Raw genomic sequence first — 18,981 nt, forward strand, 5'->3', positions numbered from 1 at the left:
GAGAGCCTCAGCAGTCCATCTGCTGAATACTTGTACCTTCCAGTCTAGAAAGGAATATTTATAAAGGTGTAATGTCAGTAAAAAATAATATTATATTTGCCTCTGTTGATAAACACTTGAAAGCCAGACTTGATTTGGATAACAGATTAATATGAAGTTATCTTGTAAGGGATATTGTCAACTTCTTAATTTAGAAAACTTCCAAAGAGAGCACAATAAATATATCTTTCTTTCCAAATGAAAAAGATAATTTTGGAAAGTGACTCAAATATATAAACTGGCATCCTGGGGTCAGTAACTCAGTCATCATGATTTAAAAGTCGGGCAAAGTACTGAAGAAGAATAGCATTAATAATCAGCCCTGTGATTACATTACTGTGTCACTCTTACCTATTCGGCATACTGCAAACCATGCTTAATCTATTTCCAATGCAAAGCATTAACAAATCATTAACAAATGAGTATAACCTGGAATTTGTAAGTAATAAACAATAACCAATAAGTAAGAGAGCTCATTAATAGAATACTATGACACTAACCCATGAAAAAATCAAAAATGAAGTAGATAATTAAAGATAAATCATCCATTGCATGGTAGATCCATACAGCTCCTCCATAAAGTATATCCAGGATGCAAAATGTTTAAATGCACTCAAGAGGAGACTGAGCAAATACTTTAGAAAAGTATTAATCCATTAAAAGTTACTAAACTGAGCAAAGAACAATTGAACGAGGGAAGCATTTCATATACAAGTCCTACTCTTCTGTGTTTCTCTGGGTGTATTGTTTTACATTCTTCATGATCATCCTCAAGGAAATAAGACAAACATTTCCCTGACAACACAACTTCTACAACTGAGACCAAGTTGGGCAAAATCACCTTCCTGGTCTCTGCCAGGAAGATACAGAATTTCCCTAGAGCATAGTATCACAATTTCAAGGCAGGATTTGGAGACAAGTCAGAATAGAGGGGAGCACCTTGCATTTGTGAGACAGGGCCTCTGACTCAGCGGTCAGCTTACTTAGAGAGCAAAGGATGTGCTTTTCCTGGGAAAACTGCTCCTGATCATGGAGTATCCCTAAACAGTTGTTAATCAGATAAAGGCATCAGAGTACTATAACAAGTCCCTAGGACCTTATACACAATACTAAATTCAATGACATCTTACTGATCCTTCTGCAGGATCCCTTCTCAGTATTGTCAAGTGCTGTAGGTACAGCAGGAATATTCCAACTGAAAAGAAAGAAAAAATAAACATCATATTTTTTTAAATGAGACCATTGCAATGTTTTAAGAAGCTGGACATGGAAAATCAATTTAAAGTTCACTATTTATTCTTTATGTAGGTTGGTATAAGTTACTTATTTATATTTTGTTTTCTTTAGCTGTATTCCTGTGTGTGACCTGATAACAGGAGCAAGAGAAATATCTACAAATACTGTCTCTATTAGTCCTCATTCAGTTTTAAGAAATACCAACATACTCTACACTTTTACAATCTAAATATATAAGAAAGTCATAGCGAAACATCTCAGAAGCCACTTTGCCTTTATTCATATGTGAAGGAAAAAAAAAATCTTTTTTTATTCCCTTCCTACACTGAAATGAGAATGCAAAAGAGGGGGAAAAGGAGCAGAGGGAATACAACTCCTCATTATTTAGCAAACTTAATATACTTACTAACATGAATATACTTGTTTTATTTAACATTAATTCATGTACAAGGTAAAATGAATAGTCAACATCCTAAAAATAATGCAAACATACAGGCTAATGTGTGGATAGAGCTAGCATCTCTCACAACCTTTTTGTTTTATTTTGAAACTCTAGTCTTTGCTGTTGGTTTTTGTGTGCACTTTCTAAAGGGTTCAAACAATATCTGTCATTTCAGAGAATGATACTATAACAATTTAACAAATTTCTTTTTCCAAACAAGATTTGTCTCTAGCTTTTCCTTCTCAAAAGTTTCATACAAATGTATTGATGCCAATAAGATGAAACCTTAGCAACCCAGCTTCAGACTGTCTAATCTGAGGATCTCAGGCTAAAGTGGATGTTTCAAATTTTGTTTATAACTATATTCAATCAGTGAACCTCAATGGAATTTGTTAAGTGTAAAACAACAGGAAGAGAATAAGCTCTGGTACTTTTTAATCAGAATGGGTTGCAAGGATATTAATAACTTTTGCCTTTTCTCTTCTCTATTGACTCATTTTTAAATTGGTCACCTTCCTTGGTAGCTGTCATAAAATACCCACCCAACCTATTTATCATGTAGTCTATCCTCCAGTCCAGCACTGATAAAATCACTCTATATCAAACTTCAGCCTAACTGCCCATTTTTAATAAAATTCAAGTTCTGTATATTTGTCTACTTTTTAAAACAATTATTGCAAAAATTCTCACACTACTATAAGGGTCATATCAGAAAGAGTTATTCATCTATATTCATCTACAATCAGTATATCCAGTTTCATGTTGATGGCATCTCGTTGTTATTTACACATGCCCAGCCAAGAAATAATGAGAAATCCTTACCATCTTTAAGGCACTGCTTAACCTGAAGCAGGGCACAATAACATTTAGGTAGGTGAGTTACAATATTCATGCAACCTCTTTTGTTGCTAAGAGTCCTTTTCATTTTATTTTTTTAGAAATTATAAACATTCTCTATGATCTATTCCTAAAGAAAACAACCAGCCCTTTCATTAATCAGAGAAGAGAAGAAAACAAGTCATTTTATTTCCTCGGTCCACTCCTCACATATCTATCCTAATCAGTATCATTAATACGACATGCTAAAATTACACTTTGATTTTCTTTGGTCCTTTTCAAGAGTCAATAAATAACATCATTTGAGAGTTCAAAACAAATACCCCCCCATCAACAAAATAAATCCCTTAAAATTTAGAGTAAAATTTCCTGAAATTCCCAAGTAATTTATGAGGTCAAGAATCATCAAGCCAAATCAAAACCTATACACTTGCAAAAGATGTAAAAAAGGTAGGTTCTTATATTCCTATCAAGATTTAAAAAATTTCTTACTACTTTTGAATACTTTAGAAATGTTAAATGTCTTATTTACTAATGCACTTAAATCCTACATGTGCTTAAACAGCTTTTGAACTTGACAGTACTTGACAGTAAGATATCTTTGAAAGAATAACATTTTCAAAATTAGTATTTCATGACAAAGAAATGACATTTTCTCTACGGATGCTGAGCTAGTATTATCCACATGCAGAAACTTTTCATCTTTTTTGGACACTCTGGAGAAATGGTACATTCAGGCTGCTGAATTCAATTACTCTGTCCAAGTAACATGGGACAAAATTTGCATGAGCAAAATTAATTGAAGGTTCCAGTGTTTTAATGTAAATCAATCATTAGTTCAGAGGTTTAGATACTCTAGATAGTCTAAATTTCAGATTTAGATTTGATTACATTTATATAAGATATAATAGAGCCCAAAATCAACTCTAGTGAGCAATGGTGAGTCCTCATTCAATCAATCCATATATTCTGTGGTTAATGTGAACACTTATAGACTTTTTTTTTTATTATTATTATACTAATTTATGTACCTGCTAAAGTTAATGAGCAGCTCAGGGATATGCAACTACACAGACATCCCAAAATACTCAGAAGGGAAGAATTCCAGAAATATATTAACAGTATTTTTCTTTTAATAATTCTAAGATAGGGATTAGGATGCAGGAAGTGTTACAATATAGTTCTAAAAGATACATATACCTATATTTATATAATATATATTTATGATATTCACATTCACAGAACTGTAACACCATAAAACATTTAGGAGAAATACAAAACTGGAAAAGTGTGGGGTTTTTCTTCAGTTTGTCAAGGATATCAAAGATGCTTGGTTTGTTATACTGAGGCAATTTTCTGGGGCTGTGGATGACCGAAAAAAAAAAAAGTCTTTGCTAAATGCATTTATGCTTTTGATGGTTCCATAAAACTGCTAGCAGAATACATAGCTGTAGACATTTATAGCATCTCAGAGTTACTGTCTCAAAACAGAGGGGAAGAGTAAATGACCTTTAACTCCCCTATTCAATTTAAAAATATCTGTCCTTCCTGGGTAAGCCCAACGAGTCTTCTGACAGATGATAGTTTAAGGCAAGCAAGTATCAGAGAGAACATAAAAAAGCAGTCAAGTTAGAACACAGCAAAGTTAGATCTTTTTTAAGCAGAGCCTAATTAGCAGATTAGACTAAGCAAAAGACATCCGAGATGCACACGTAAAGGCAAGTTCTACGTGAAATTGCTTTTCTTGGCACAGTCAGCTCTGGAAGCTGACCACTGCCATGGAAATGCTAAATACCAGCAGATAGTTGTAGAAGAACATTTTTTAGCAGTAGAACAACAGATGTGTTTCTTTTTAGAACAATAACTAAATTTAATCTCCTCAACTATGATGAGGAAGACATAAGAGTAAAAAAGTTATGTACTGTAGATTTTCCACACAGAGATTGTGTTCCTGACACAATGTACAGAGAGACAAGATGTCCCTTTGCAGAGCAGTAGTTTTACAATCTCAGATTCCTTTTAAATGTTTAAAGGCAGGCTAAACTCAAACATCTAGTGATTTTTCAGAAGGTTTATACTGGACTTATCCTGTGCTTGTATGAAAAACACTTAGAGAAAATTTGAAGAGCGTGGGTAGGATACAATGGCTGCTATGGATTGCTACTATGGGTGATTTTTACTACTGAAAAAGTATACTTTTGAATCAAAGAATTAAAGAAATATATGCATTTAACAAGTGTAGTCCTGCCATGTGTGTACAGTAAGTTTGTGGAAACCCTTTCCTTAGCCAATTGTACACATATTTGAGGTGGGGAAAGGGAGTGCCCACACCTTTCAAGGTGCTTCTGGTTGTTGCACATGCTTCCCTTCCTAGCTGCATTTGGGGAATCACTTAGTTATGATGAGTCAACATTTAAATAGAATAGCTAATTAATGCCTCACCTCTTGGATACCACGGGAATATGAGAATCATAGGCTATCATGAATGGCTGACAGACTTGAACACAGAATCTAACTTTTTGACAGCAATGGGAACATAGAATACTTAACTGTGAAGGACTAGACTAGTATTTCTAAACAGAATACAATCAATTCAGAATTATTTTGCATTTTGAACTACTATCTTAAAGAGCAAAAAGCATCATATTATGTTCAAATATAGTGGTTTTTTTTCTGAAAAGATTGTAACAAACTGCTTCTTTGATTTATCACAGACACCTTATTGAGTTTTCATCTAGTACTGGAGCTATGCAAGAGATAGTAAGTAGCTAATACTTCTCAGAGCAGTGACAGCAGAACAGCAAATCCAAATACAGATTGGGGGACTGGCCCAAAGAGTTATAGGAAAGACTATTGTCTCCTAAAAATATTTGTACATTGTCTTGCAATAAAGTAGTTGATTTGTGTATGTCATAAATTGTGCTTTGTCTATATAGCTCCAAGTAGATAACAGCTCCAAGAAAAGTGAGATACATGTAAAAGAGAGTATAAAGCAATGTCTGAGAAGTAAACAGGAGATAGGAAAGAGGTAATTTTAAGATTTGGTGGAAAAATGAGTAGATTATTCTTACTACAAAACCTACAAGCAGTGGTCTGCTTAGATTCTTTGAAGTATAAAAGCTCCAGTGAACAAACTATTGAGTATGAAAGGTAACCATCAGAAGTGATAATGTCTTTTGCTCAGAGTGTTTGACATTGTGTGAGACCAAACAGCAGAAATTAATATATCCTGTTAGGATAAGCTGAGGATATAATGAAGCTTCATAAACCACTGTCACTGTCATGAAGACATTCAATATAAAATAATCAGTGCTGAGGAAACACTATTAAAAAGTATTTGATAATTGTTATAGAAGTCCCTATACTAACAGGCTTCAAAAGGTCTCAGCAATGTTCCCTTAGCAAAATCCCCTTGGGCCATTAAATCACAAATGAAATTAAACATATTTAACTTTAAATACAAGTTTCTTGCTCTGGGTATGAACAATTTTACTGATTTTTACCAATTTTATTATTGACATAAAACATAATAAAATGCCTTCCACGGTCTTCATCACTAACGAAGGTGAAAATTAATAATAATTAAAAAAAATCCACATTTTTCACAAACAGCAAGCTCAGCATATTCAAACAATATTTTTAAATCTGAGTCATCATAGTAATACATAAGATACAACAAAATATTTTACTTGAATTGAAAATAATTTTAGCATTGTAGGTGTATTATTAATATATTAATTTATTATACTTATTTCCTTCCATACTAATACAACTGCCATTTTTGTTAAATTTTCTTCAATTAAAAGAAAGAAAAAGTTTCCACATAAAAATTTGTCTAGAGCAGTTAAATTTAATATTACTAATTGTGAAGATAGAGGATGCTACTTTACTAGTACAAGAGATTTAAAGCTTTTCATTGCTTTGAAAATGTGTTTGGAGTGTAGCTGAATGGAAGCATTAAAAACTTCCTGATAAAAGTTTCTTGGTCATGACTGAGTAATAATATCATGTACTTTCATAGTTTATGCTTATTCAAAGAACAGAAACACACCACAAATGTGACTAGGCTTGGCACATTACAGAGTTACACAAAATAAGATTCTGATAAATCTTAGCATAAACCCCAAATCATTTCCTGAACCATTCAAATAAGCTACAGGGTCATAAAAAAACTTTGTAAAGTACTTCTAAATGGATTAAAGTCTTTGGGTTTGTCTATAGGCTGTTACTACTTTATGTTTTCCTAAACGTTGGATTTCAAACGTACCTGCTTTAGTATCAAAGTGGAGGAACCTCAGGATGCTTTTCTCAGTCAGTAAAGTGCATGTCTCTTCTATGCCAAAATGTTTATTATTATTATTATTATGTATTTTTCAAGGATATATTTGGTTTTAAAAGAATACTGTCAAGCTCATCTCTGTTTTTCACAACTCTACAGGTGTACAAATAACACAGGTGCAAATGGCAACATCATATTTCTGTAACTGCATTTCAGAATAATATCTCCTGAGAGTAGTAACTTGCATGATGTCATGAGAGAATAGTGAAAGTGAGGGGGAAATTAATTGATCTGTCAGTCTAATCCTATTGATCTCCAAAAAACTAAACATATCAGGCTAATTTTACTGAAAAGAAAAGGCAGCACCAAAAGGCTTTTAAAGAATATTTGCTCAAAGAGAAATTATAAGGACACAACTCCTAGTTTTCATCCTCCTCCTTGTCTTGAAGGACCATGTGAATCTCAGACTTTCAAATATAACTGAAGAAAAGGAGGTGAAATTTAGGAGAAATTCTTCACTTTCCTATAAAGCACAAAGAATATGTTATGGTTCTGAAAGATGAAACTGAATTAACAATTTGGGATTCTGTGTTTTTCATATTATATATATATATATATGTATGTATACACACACACACACACACACACACACACACGAGTATATAGTATATATTCTATTTCTCAGTCTTTTACAAAAAAAAAAGTAACTTAAAATTCCTTCTTTCCTTTATTCATATTTAATGTATAAATAAACATTTGATATCTAAGCTGTAGTCAGCAGAATATTCAGACTGTTTTACATTTTCAAAAAGCAAACCACTTTAGGATTTTTATCTAGTACATACTGAAGACAAAGAAAAAAGTCTAAATCACAGGCTGTAGGGATGAAATTTAGATGTACAATATGAACACAAAAGTTGAACTGAAGCTATCTATATTTTGAAAACTGTAAATTTAAATCTTTTCTAGTGCTATACTGTAACATTATTTCTTCATAGTTTTTGCATTTGAAAACACAGAAATTAATTCAAGAGGATTTAATGCAATTCCTCTTCCCATCAATTCTAAAAAGCTATATTAACCAGAGAAAGAAGGTGTTTATCAGCACTAATAGCCCTGATCAGGTCTAATTAGATCTCATTCCTACAGCTTTTAAAAGAAAATGAGGAAAATAAAACCTGGCTGAATGGTGGAAGAGTTTAAATAGAGTGGAGTTTGTAAGTCAATCTGATAACTAATCCTATTAAATTCAGTTTCCAGAAGCCTAAGGTCTGGTCTGTCATAAATATACAAGACATTTGTTTAAGAACAAGCATTTACTGTTTACTAACATCTGCTCAATCATTATAAACATAAATCCCACAGACAGATAAGCAAAGATGTACTGCATAGAACTGTTTCAGTCAGTTCCAAACTTTTTTTTAAAATTCAAACTTTTGGATTTAAAACATTTTTCACATCAAGCTAAAATATGAATGAATGAATAACGAAATAAGAAAAATGGTTCAAGCACTGGCATAGGAGATATTAATAAACTAGACATACCTAGACTTAATAAATAGTGAATATAACGATACATAAAAAATGCAATAGATAGTTCAGCCATGGATGTTTATTTTCTTAAAGACAGTGGTTTTCTTTTTCTACTTTTTTTTGTACATTTTCCTTTGAGAGTGAGGCATATCACTAAGGATTACCTATAATCTTTTTAACATACTGCATTCTTATCACATATTAATTTACTTTTGTAAATTGTACAATGGTTTATATATCAAAGTCCACATATTCACTCTTAAACTATGGTTTAGATAGTTCTTAAAACTCTGTTTCAAATATCTAAATATCTTGCAGAGTTTGCCCATTTAGATTCTGTCCAATGTAAAAGATTTCAATACGAGAAAACATCTTGCTGAGAAATGCTAATTCAATTATATTACTTGCAACAGACTTAAATTCAGATCAGAGGTAAGACAGGAATGTACAGAGCTATATTATGCTTCTATTTTGTAAAATAATAGAATTATTAGTACTCAGAAATAATAGAATGTACTGAACTTAAAGAGTCAGTAGCTTTAATCTGGAATAACACCTGTAACATTCAAAAAACTCAGGAAAGAAAAGTACAGTTTTAGTACTTGGTACCCATACAAAAGTTTCTCTGACAGTTGGGCAGAAAAACATCAAAAAAATATATATTTTTTTAATTTGTGGCACATATTCAACAATGAGTGAATTGTTGTTAACTCCTTGCCTTTTAGTGTGTGAAGAAACCTTCAAGTGTCAAACTAAAAAGGAACAGAGAAACAGTCATGCTGTCAAAGTACAGGCTTGCTGCTGTCTGGTATCTGAAAATGGTCAGAGGAAGGATGCTTTTCCTACTGGCCATTGATATTTACCAGTACTAAATCTGCTAATCTTGCCATAAGAATAAACCTGCTACCATATATATGTTTAGCATTTCTGATACAGTATCTTGTGAGTAATGTAGGGTTCCGACTTATTCCCTCCACTTCCAAAGAAAATATATTACAACTGGATACAAATTCACTCTGACAGACTTTGTAGGAGTTTTATCATACAGAAGAAGTTTTGGTTAGTATAGAAAACTCAATATCCATTTCTTTCCCTGTTTGCATTCGGCAGCTGTGATAGCTATAAACAACATATGCCCAATGACAAAATAGAAATGAACACTTAATTGTGATGAATGAAAGTTCAGTCTTTGTTTCTGTGTCAATCTTGAGATGCATAAAATCAAATCCAATGATATTTCAGTGGAATTATATCAATTAATGCTATAAATGGCTTAACTTATAGATAGCTAAACATTCTGCCATGTTGTATGCTAATGAGTATAAAACTTGGAAGCTGATATCCTGAAAAAGCTTCTTATCTTGTGGAGACTTTAAAACATCTTTCACAATCAAGCAAAAACTGTATGTTTATACTTTAGGGATTTTTCCTTAGCAAACTGAATATTTTTATAGGAATATATTAGTGAACACATTTGTAATTTTTAGAGTTTCCTCCCCCAGCTCTGCCTCATTTTTTCCTCTTGTTGTTAGGAAGCCTAATTTTTCTATGTCATATTCTCTGTCCTTTTGCTCTCTTAACAAAGGAAAAATAGATTTCTTAATGACTTTTTAAAAGCAGCTACTTATGAATGCTAACTACACACTATTTTTATTCTATCTCTGTTACTAGGATTTCTGAGAAAAATTAAGGAGCAAAGTGTGCATGCGGCCGTCAAAAGAAGTTCTCTTAAGCCCCGGCCTGTTTAAGTAAATATGAATTTTGATTCTTCTCTGTAGCACTGAGTAGGTCCTAAGGCAAAATGAAGCAAAGGGAGATACAGAATGTCTTTAGCAATATAAATCATTTCCTTATTTTCTTGTCCTTTGGTAGAAATACATGACTGTGATTATTAACCACTGTCACACTACATGACAGCGTCTGTTCCATCATTGCCTGCATTCGTTATATTATAGAAATCTGCACTAGACTTCAGAAGATATAAGAACGGAAAAAGGCAAGTTGTTCAAGCAAACAGGTTCATTATATTAACTAGAGTGGCATGAAAGGAAAGTTATGGTTGTAAAGACCATAGATAGATTTGATATAGATTTGATCTTCAAACATACTACCAGATATATCTGGCATGAGGAAGGAGGGAGAAAGGTCTGGCTTGTTTTTAGGGAGCTCAGACAGATATCCCTGGACAAAATGCTCATTTTACACATTTAATATCACATTCAAAAATTTAAGAGTTCTGAACATCTACTGTATCCATTCCAATATGTGATCCATTTTTAAAGATGAAGTTTTAACTAAGTTTCTGTTATCTTTCTCTACTATGAACTGGGAGGTATAACAGTGTTCTAGGGAGCATGAGATGTTTACTGAGCAAGAAAAGTCCTATCAAATATGTCTCTGTTATTCAATTTTTCTACATTTATATATACATTTATTTATTTATTTATTTAGTAGTCTGCATGTATAATTTTTCCTAATTTTAATAATATTTAGTATAGGAATAAATAATAACATTTTGTTCCTGCAAATGCACCAAGTATTTTGCTACACTTTATTGTTACTCTTGAATCTGACAGAGAAGCAGAATGTAAGGTCTTCCTGCTTGTACAAGATATCCATCACAAGGGTCTTCAAAGATGTGGGATGATCAGCTTCAACGCTCACATTTTTAACTCACAAATAATACTTTTTTAAGTTTAAAAAAAAAAAAAGTTTTCCCCTAGACCAGAAATAATTCCCTTTTACTATATTTAATATAAATCTCTCTAACTCCAAAGCCCATGTTGATTCCATGGAAAGGAAGATTGTTGAGAAATTATATGTTCATGAAAAAGAAAGTTCCCAGGACTAAAATGTTCCAAGATCTTAAAGCAATGGTGATTATTTCTTAATTGTTATAGAAATGCATTTAATCATTTTTAACATTCTCTTTCTTGACATAGAATCTTTCCAGAAAGACAGGATATTCTCTCTAGAAAGGTGAAGATAAAAAAGATTCACGAAGTATTTCTACACATTAAGGTCTTTCTCAGTCTTCTCATCTCCAGGCTGAACCATCCCAGCTTTCAAACTCTCTTCATATGAAAGATGCTCCAGTCTCTTAGTCATCCTGATGGCCCTTTGCTGGTCTCTCTCCAGTAGGTTCATGTCTGTCTTGGACTGGAGAATAGGTTTGAATAGGATTATAAAATCCTCCAGTGTTATTTTAACTTCTTTCCCTAAAGATTATGACAATCTTACAGCTGATATCAATGAGAACAGTTAGGTCAAGAAAAAAATATATAAATTTTAGTTTTTATTGTCATTTTTTTCTATTTTTCTTTCACACCTAAAACACATGATGTAGTCAACAAATTAGATTCCTTTACTTTCCTCTTTCTTCATTATTTTAAGAATTGTAAACCTGTTTAGAAAAAAGTTTGTCTTTATAAAGATTATTACAATGCCAGTATAATACTCATTAGTTAAATCAACGGAAGATTAGATTTAGAAAGAAAAATGTAATTGCTTCAAAAATATAATTTTTGACAAAACATAGGCAACATATGGTTTGGACTCAACTCTCTTTCTCAGTTCCATAATCTTTTATTTCCTAATATTTCAACTTATTACAGTAACATTAATGTAATTTTCTTAAAGTGGAAAATCTTTCATATGATAATATACTTAATAATGAACTAAAGAACTCTTTTATTGTGAGTCTATTATTTAATTTTTTTCCAGATTATAGTCTCTGGAGTCCTTTGTAAATCAGCTATTACTTTCAATACAGAACAATCAGATCTCCACAAGCCATGAACAAACTTGAAACTTGCCCCCATATTCATTCTTTTATATGGGAGAATGCGGGGGACTATTGAGGACATAGGCAATGGAAGTGAGCCAGACCATTCTGTAGGAAGAGGAGCATCAACAGGGCATGTTGACATGGCTGGGCCCGTGCCACTGTGGTGCTACAGCTGGGCTTTGGATCCAAATTAGCAGTAAGCTCAATATGCTTACTGTGCATGAGTATAGTATGCAAAGACCTCAGAGAGTGCCCCCTTACTGGCATTCCTCACCATGGACTGACTGTCTGTGGTGCCAGGGAGACTGGAGAACCCCTGCTCAGACGCATAGTTACTAAGCGCCCGGTATTGACCACAGTGTGCCCTGTGTTTGTGCACCTGTCACTACCAGGAGTCCAGGCATTGCAAGGGCAAGGTGGGGCCTTATCACTACACCTTTGTTTGCTTTAATATGTTTAGCATTGATAAGCTTAGCAGCAGTGGACTGATTTATAAGAGCAAATTTGAAGTGCAGGTGTTCAGAAAGCAACATAATTTCTTTCCTTCTGTTCTCTCCCTGCTGTACCAGAATTTGAATGTAGACTTTCTCCTTTTGAAGGTGAATCAGAAAGTCATTAGCAGATGGATCAACTGAATCTGCTTCCCAGTCACAGGAGTTTCTCATTAGCAGGGAGAACAGCACTAGCATTTCTTAGAAAAAAAGAAGTACACAAGCTGCCAGTAATTGATCCACTTCAAAAAAAGTAGGGTGCTAATGGCTGATTCTCTCTCTAATGAAAGAATGTTTCTTACTGTTTGTTGGAAAAGAATCTTCACAGATTTCTCCCAGAAGAGTGTAAAAAAGTACATAAGATAGCCTTTTTTCTTCAGTGCTCATGCTGATGAACCAAGATAGAAATGAGTTACATGAGTCAGAACACTGCACAAGTTTCCCCTACAATGTTTCATGCATTATTTTTCCAACTACTTGTCTGCTCTGAGGAACATAGACTCTTGTCAAATACTCTATTTTCTCTTCATGTTTCCTTTTCATACCCTTCTTTGTCTCACAAAAAAATTATTCGGAATCACTTTACATGAAGGCATTCAGAATTAAAATCTGTAATATTCAAATCTTGCTGCTCTGAAAACTCTGAAAATTCCGTCTCTAGATACATGTTTTTAGAGAAGTAGTGTATTATCAGGTACCACTGAAATCTCTTCTCTGCCTAAATAAATGAAGGTGTTGATAGTAACAATAAAATTAAACAATTTTAACATGTCATCTGGGTGATAACTGGATAATCAACTATATGTGATAAATTATCCAGGCTATTAAAGAATTCTTCCCCCCCCCCCCCCCCCCACTTGATAAAAAACGATTATTTCTAGCTATAGCTCATTTAAAGCTTTTGGACTGATCTCCTCTATTCTTTCTTCTAGGCATCCTGATCAGCAAATCAGCAATGTTCATAACAGTGCTGCAGCAGACAATGAATTAAACTTCAGCTTTATGAATTTTCTGTTAATTAAATTAAATTATTAATTAAATTAAGCAAATATGTTAACAGAATTTTCAGAGATATATCTTGAAGTTGTATTAATTCAGAACAACTCCATCTAAGTAAATGTAGTTACAGTGATTTACAATAGTTGAGATGTTGTTAACCGACAAGTTATTCCTCAAAACTGGCACTATTGTCATATAAATCCTCCTTTGACATAAGTTATTATATACTAACTTTGACATGTTATTATATTAGCTTTAAATATGCATATGTTAGAAGATGATCAGTTAGTTAGATGTCTTCAGATAAGCACCATCAATAATCATTGTTCTCTTGCATCTTATGGTAACATAAAGGAGAGGATCAAGACCCCTCTCTCCCTCTTTCTCTCAAATTTAATTTGTTCTACTTTACACAAAATAATTGAATATTCACTGGCCTGAGTTAAGGGCAGTTACTTGTGGTGGAAGAGGTCATTCCTCTGAATATTCTACTGATGATATAAAGTCCTAGAAATAGAAACAGATAATTATCCCTGAAATAGCCAATAACTTATTGATACATAGACTGACTTCAGATAGTGAAAAAGAGAACTAATTTTCTGTTTCCTCATTATAGGTGCTCTTCTGGGGGAAATTGCTCTAGCTCTGACCCACCATGGGGTGTTTATGATCCCTTGAACTGTTTACCTTCTTCAGTACAGATGGAAAATCAGACATGATAGATTTATTTAGGACTGAGAGAAAGAGACAAAATAAAAAATCAAAGAGAAAAAGTCATTCCTGAAAGAGATACCAGAGAGAAATTCCTCTGTAACATGTTCCCTCTACTCTGTCTCACAGCATTGCCTCTGCCTGTATAACCAGATCCAAGACACCTCAAAAACAGAAAGACACAGAAAGCAGGACCATGAAAGTCTCACACAGTCGGTTCTTTCCTTACGTTCTTCCTGTTAGATTCTGGCTTCACAATTTCTATGAGCAGTGGCAACATGTTCTTCAGAGAGGATCCATGGCTGACCTGCTGCTTTTAACAGGATGCCAGAAGGTGAACTAGGTAAGCATGAGGAAACAGCACTAGACTGGCACTGGAACACATGATGAGAGTATTTAATTGTTGTATACTTCCTTTCCTTCCTTTTCCTTTTCCTTTTCCTTTTCCTCTTCCTTTTCCTTTTCCTTTTCGTGTCCTGTAAAAACTGAGGCTAAATTGCCCACTTTGTATATATGACATATAATCCTCCTTAAATAAGAGAACAGACTTAATTCATCACATTTTTACAGTTGTGTTATTTAGGCTTACCTAAAAGTCTTTTAGGCTAGGCATACAAAGTATGCATCTCTATATAGGCATACATCTTCCCTTGCCTCTTCTTCTGCTTCCATGTAAAGGTCTTTGGAAGGTATTTCCAGGAGATCTCTGATCACCATCTCTATACAGAATTTCAGTTGTTTCATTAAAATGTCTCTGTTTTGCAAAACATACCTGTTAGATCTCACTGGATGCATAAAATGCATGGTGTCATGCATGTTTTATTAAGCTTTAGCAGAAGATAGAATGCTAAACAATTTTTTTTCTTTTGCAGAGTGATTCGAAGGATATGAATTATAGTCTGCACATTACAAAATACAGTGTACTAAAAGCAGGCCACGTTGATTTAATTGGGATGTTTTATGTCCAGGTCTCTGCCTAAAGATGGTGATGCAATCTGTTTAAGATTTGAATTGTTATACTTGATTCTATCCATCTTGATAATCTCCACTCTTCTCCTACCTTATGTTTTCAATTAAGCCTGGAAACATGTTTATTTTTCAAATAGCTCTAACTTTTATTGAAAACAAACACAAACAAAACAAAAAAATAGAGCTAGCTTAGCACTCTCTCTGATGTGATAAATGACCACAATGTGCTTACACATTCAAAGCATAACACAAGGCAAGCACAGTAACTTGAAGACATTTTTCAAATGATGCAAATATAAACTTATATTATGCTATCACTGCAACAAGAAGAATATCACATAATGGACAGAGTATCCTTGTTATCTTCCTAAAATTAAATTGCATTAGTGAGCTGTATATTACATGATGAAGATAAAGACTGCAATCGAAGAATGCTTTTTGGAATTCCAACAATCTTATAATTGATTTTAATGAATGCTTACATTTTTACCAACTAAAAAATTATTGAACATGTGCTGATAGGAGGCAATTAATCAAATTTTTCTTACTTTTCATTTATTGTCAACTTTTCTAGATCTCATTCTTTTGAAAGAAAATTTCTTAACACTTTAGTACCAAGAGCTTCCTCTTAAAATTGAATACTATTAAGTACTGCTGAAATCAAAGAGGATCCATTATTAAGTACAATGAAGAGTGATTTATGAAACAGAAATTTACATATCAGAATAATTAATTAGAGGATACTTCTTTCCTTCTTTCTTCTGAAAGCTGTTCCTCAAAAGTAGGGTTCATTCCAAAAATTAATCTCCAGCAACAGTCTTATAGGCTCTCTGGAGAGAAAGTAAATATTCTACACTGTTGGAACACTCATTGTAATTCAAAGTGACTTTAGTGATCAATAATTTTATTCTAATTTCACAGATGCTCTTTAAAATTACTTGAGTCTTTTTTTGTTAATATTTCAGCTGCAGAAATACTTGCAGTGTCTGCAGCATCCATCGTTGAAGACCTATGACCAAGGACCTAAGTCTTATTTAATTCCCTTCAAAATTTTGAAAATTTACTCCAAAGATTATATACAACTTCGTTACCACATAAGTTCTTTGAGTCAAAAAAGAAACTATATTAATGTTTTAGTCAGCACTAAGTATCATCAACTGAATATTATCATTTTTAAAGCAAAATAGAGTATATTTACATCCAGATTGTATCATAATGTGTCAGAGTTTGTACAACAGAATATACTAAGAAAGATTTTGAAATAACATAAAATCAAAAACTTCTCTAAATAATATTATTTTCCTTGATTTTTAAACTATTTATAGAAATTAAAATGCAAAACAATAATTTAAATTATATTTAAAGTAGGTTTTTATTATGATTTTAGAAAGATATGTTCTTAAATAAATGATTTAAGAAAAAAATTTATAATTGTTATTTATATCAGATAAGTCATATTAACATAAATTCTAATTTGGTAGTGTGTAATTTTAAAGCATAAATTAAAATAGTTGTAAGTTCTTAATCCCTCAGCTGTGGGTGCAATGTTAGTGCCTTAAACACCAAATATCCTTGCTGAGATTGATTGCTCATCTCCATGTTGCCATTGGCCATCTTTAGGAGATGTGTAGTCCTTGGCAGGATTTCATACCAGATGACCCGTGTGAGCAGAAGTGTTTGGAAGTCTAGTAGAGCCTGTAGTACTACCAAAATGCTTTTCTTGAACTGAATCCATACCCTGTCTGAAATGAATATGGATGGCAAGAGATTTCTGAATTCCATTTAATCACCTACTGTTTTAAATTTCCCTTTAAAAATCGCATATATTTGCAAAGCACATTGTTATTACTCTATAAAAATTTCTATGTGATTTTGTGTATTTTTACTTACAGTGTTCAGTCTTTTGTTGTTGTGTTGCATTGTCACAAATTGTGTGTTGCATTGTCAGAGTAGAATCCATCTGTTAATGTGTTTGTAAAATATACATCCAGGCAGTTGGTAATTTCCATACAAATTCCTCAATCTTAAGTGGGATTTCTGAATTCTATTTCTTTTTTTTTTTCTTTTTGTTTTAATTGAACATATAAAGATGAAAGAGAACTGAAAAAATATATTTCTTTCAGGAGAGCCTGTATTTGCTTTTTGGCAACAATTCTGAAAGTCTTTTCTATGTATATTTTCAAAGACACTCATTAAATCCAAGTCACATTTTTAGAGAACTGTATATCCCACAAAAAATCCACTTTTCATTCTAAAGTGCCAATGAGCTTCTTTTTGGGTGAGTAATGAATTTACTCTCTTATTGAGACAAAGTCCTGGTCCAGACTCTAGCAGGGAGTATTTTTTCTCAAGATTTCTTCCTAAGATTGAGAGAGGGGATCCTTCCTCACTACTCAGCACCACATCTGGAATACTGCGTTCAGTGCTGGGCTCTCCAGTCCAAGACAGACAAGACCTGCTGGAGAGAGTCCAGAAAAGGACTGTAAAGATGACTAAGAGACTGGAACATCTGTTATACAAGGAAAGGCTGTGAGAGCCGTGACTGTTCAGCCTGGAGATGAGAAGGGTCTTACCGGTGTGTAGAAATACATGAGGGGAATTAAAGAAAATAGAGCCAGACAATTCTCAGTTTTATCTAGTGATATAACCAGTGGGCACAAAATGAACTACAAAAAGTTCTTTCTAAACATAAGAAAGTGCTTTTTCATTGTGAAGGTGGTCAAGCCCTGGAACAGATTGCCCAAAGCAGTTATGGAGTCTCTATCAAAATGCAACTAGTTAGAGTTCATGGCAATGTACTGCGTTTGACCGTACCAGAGCAGGAGGGTTGGACTAGCTTATCTCCGGAGTTGTCTTCAGAGCTTAGCTATTCTGTGAAAGCTTCTAGTTATAAAGCCCAAGATGAAGTCCTCATCTGGTTGACTTCACTAGGGACAGAACTCTAATTTGTTCTGAGGAAGTATTTGGGAACATTTTCTTTAGTATAGAAAAGAACAGAGAAGCTTGAACTCTACAAGATCGACAGGAATGTTTGAACTAGGACAAGTAGATTACTAAGCAAAAGATTAATTAAAGTCATCAGGACTCAAGAAAATATGACTAAGACTTGTTGCATATATGAATTCCTATTATTTAAAGAAGATGTTTGTGATGTACATTCAAGTATTAGAGTTATTTCTTTTAGCAAAAATGTTACTTTAAAGCAGCAGTTACAAACAGTAAACAAACAAATCCTTCTGAGCAAATAATTTTCAAGCAAGGTGCCTCTCACCTGCTTTCTAAAGCTTCTTACGTCTGCATCACTTTTGTTAAAGAGTTCTTATTGCATCATTACAATAGACTTTTGTTTCTTGTCTCAATACACTGAAATTTGCTCCTGGTGAACCCGGGTCCAAAATAAATTAACGTAGATCATATTTCCCTCTTTTGTTTTATTTTTTCTTTTCTTCAGTGCCATCCAAAATGTCTGTTGGTGCATCAAGGGCAACACAAAACAGATATTAGTAACTCTGAGATTACACCAATGAAGGCAGATACTGCTACTGCAAGTACTTCCCAGAGCTTCTTACTTGAATGTATTTATGCACCAGTGGTCTACAAGGTGCTCTTTGCCTTAGTAGTAAAGCAAACTGAAGAAGTTCCATATAAAATAAAGCTT

The sequence above is a fragment of the Rhea pennata genome, chromosome Z, assembly GCF_028389875.1.
Source record: "Rhea pennata isolate bPtePen1 chromosome Z, bPtePen1.pri, whole genome shotgun sequence".
Classification (NCBI taxonomy): domain Eukaryota; kingdom Metazoa; phylum Chordata; class Aves; order Rheiformes; family Rheidae; genus Rhea; species Rhea pennata.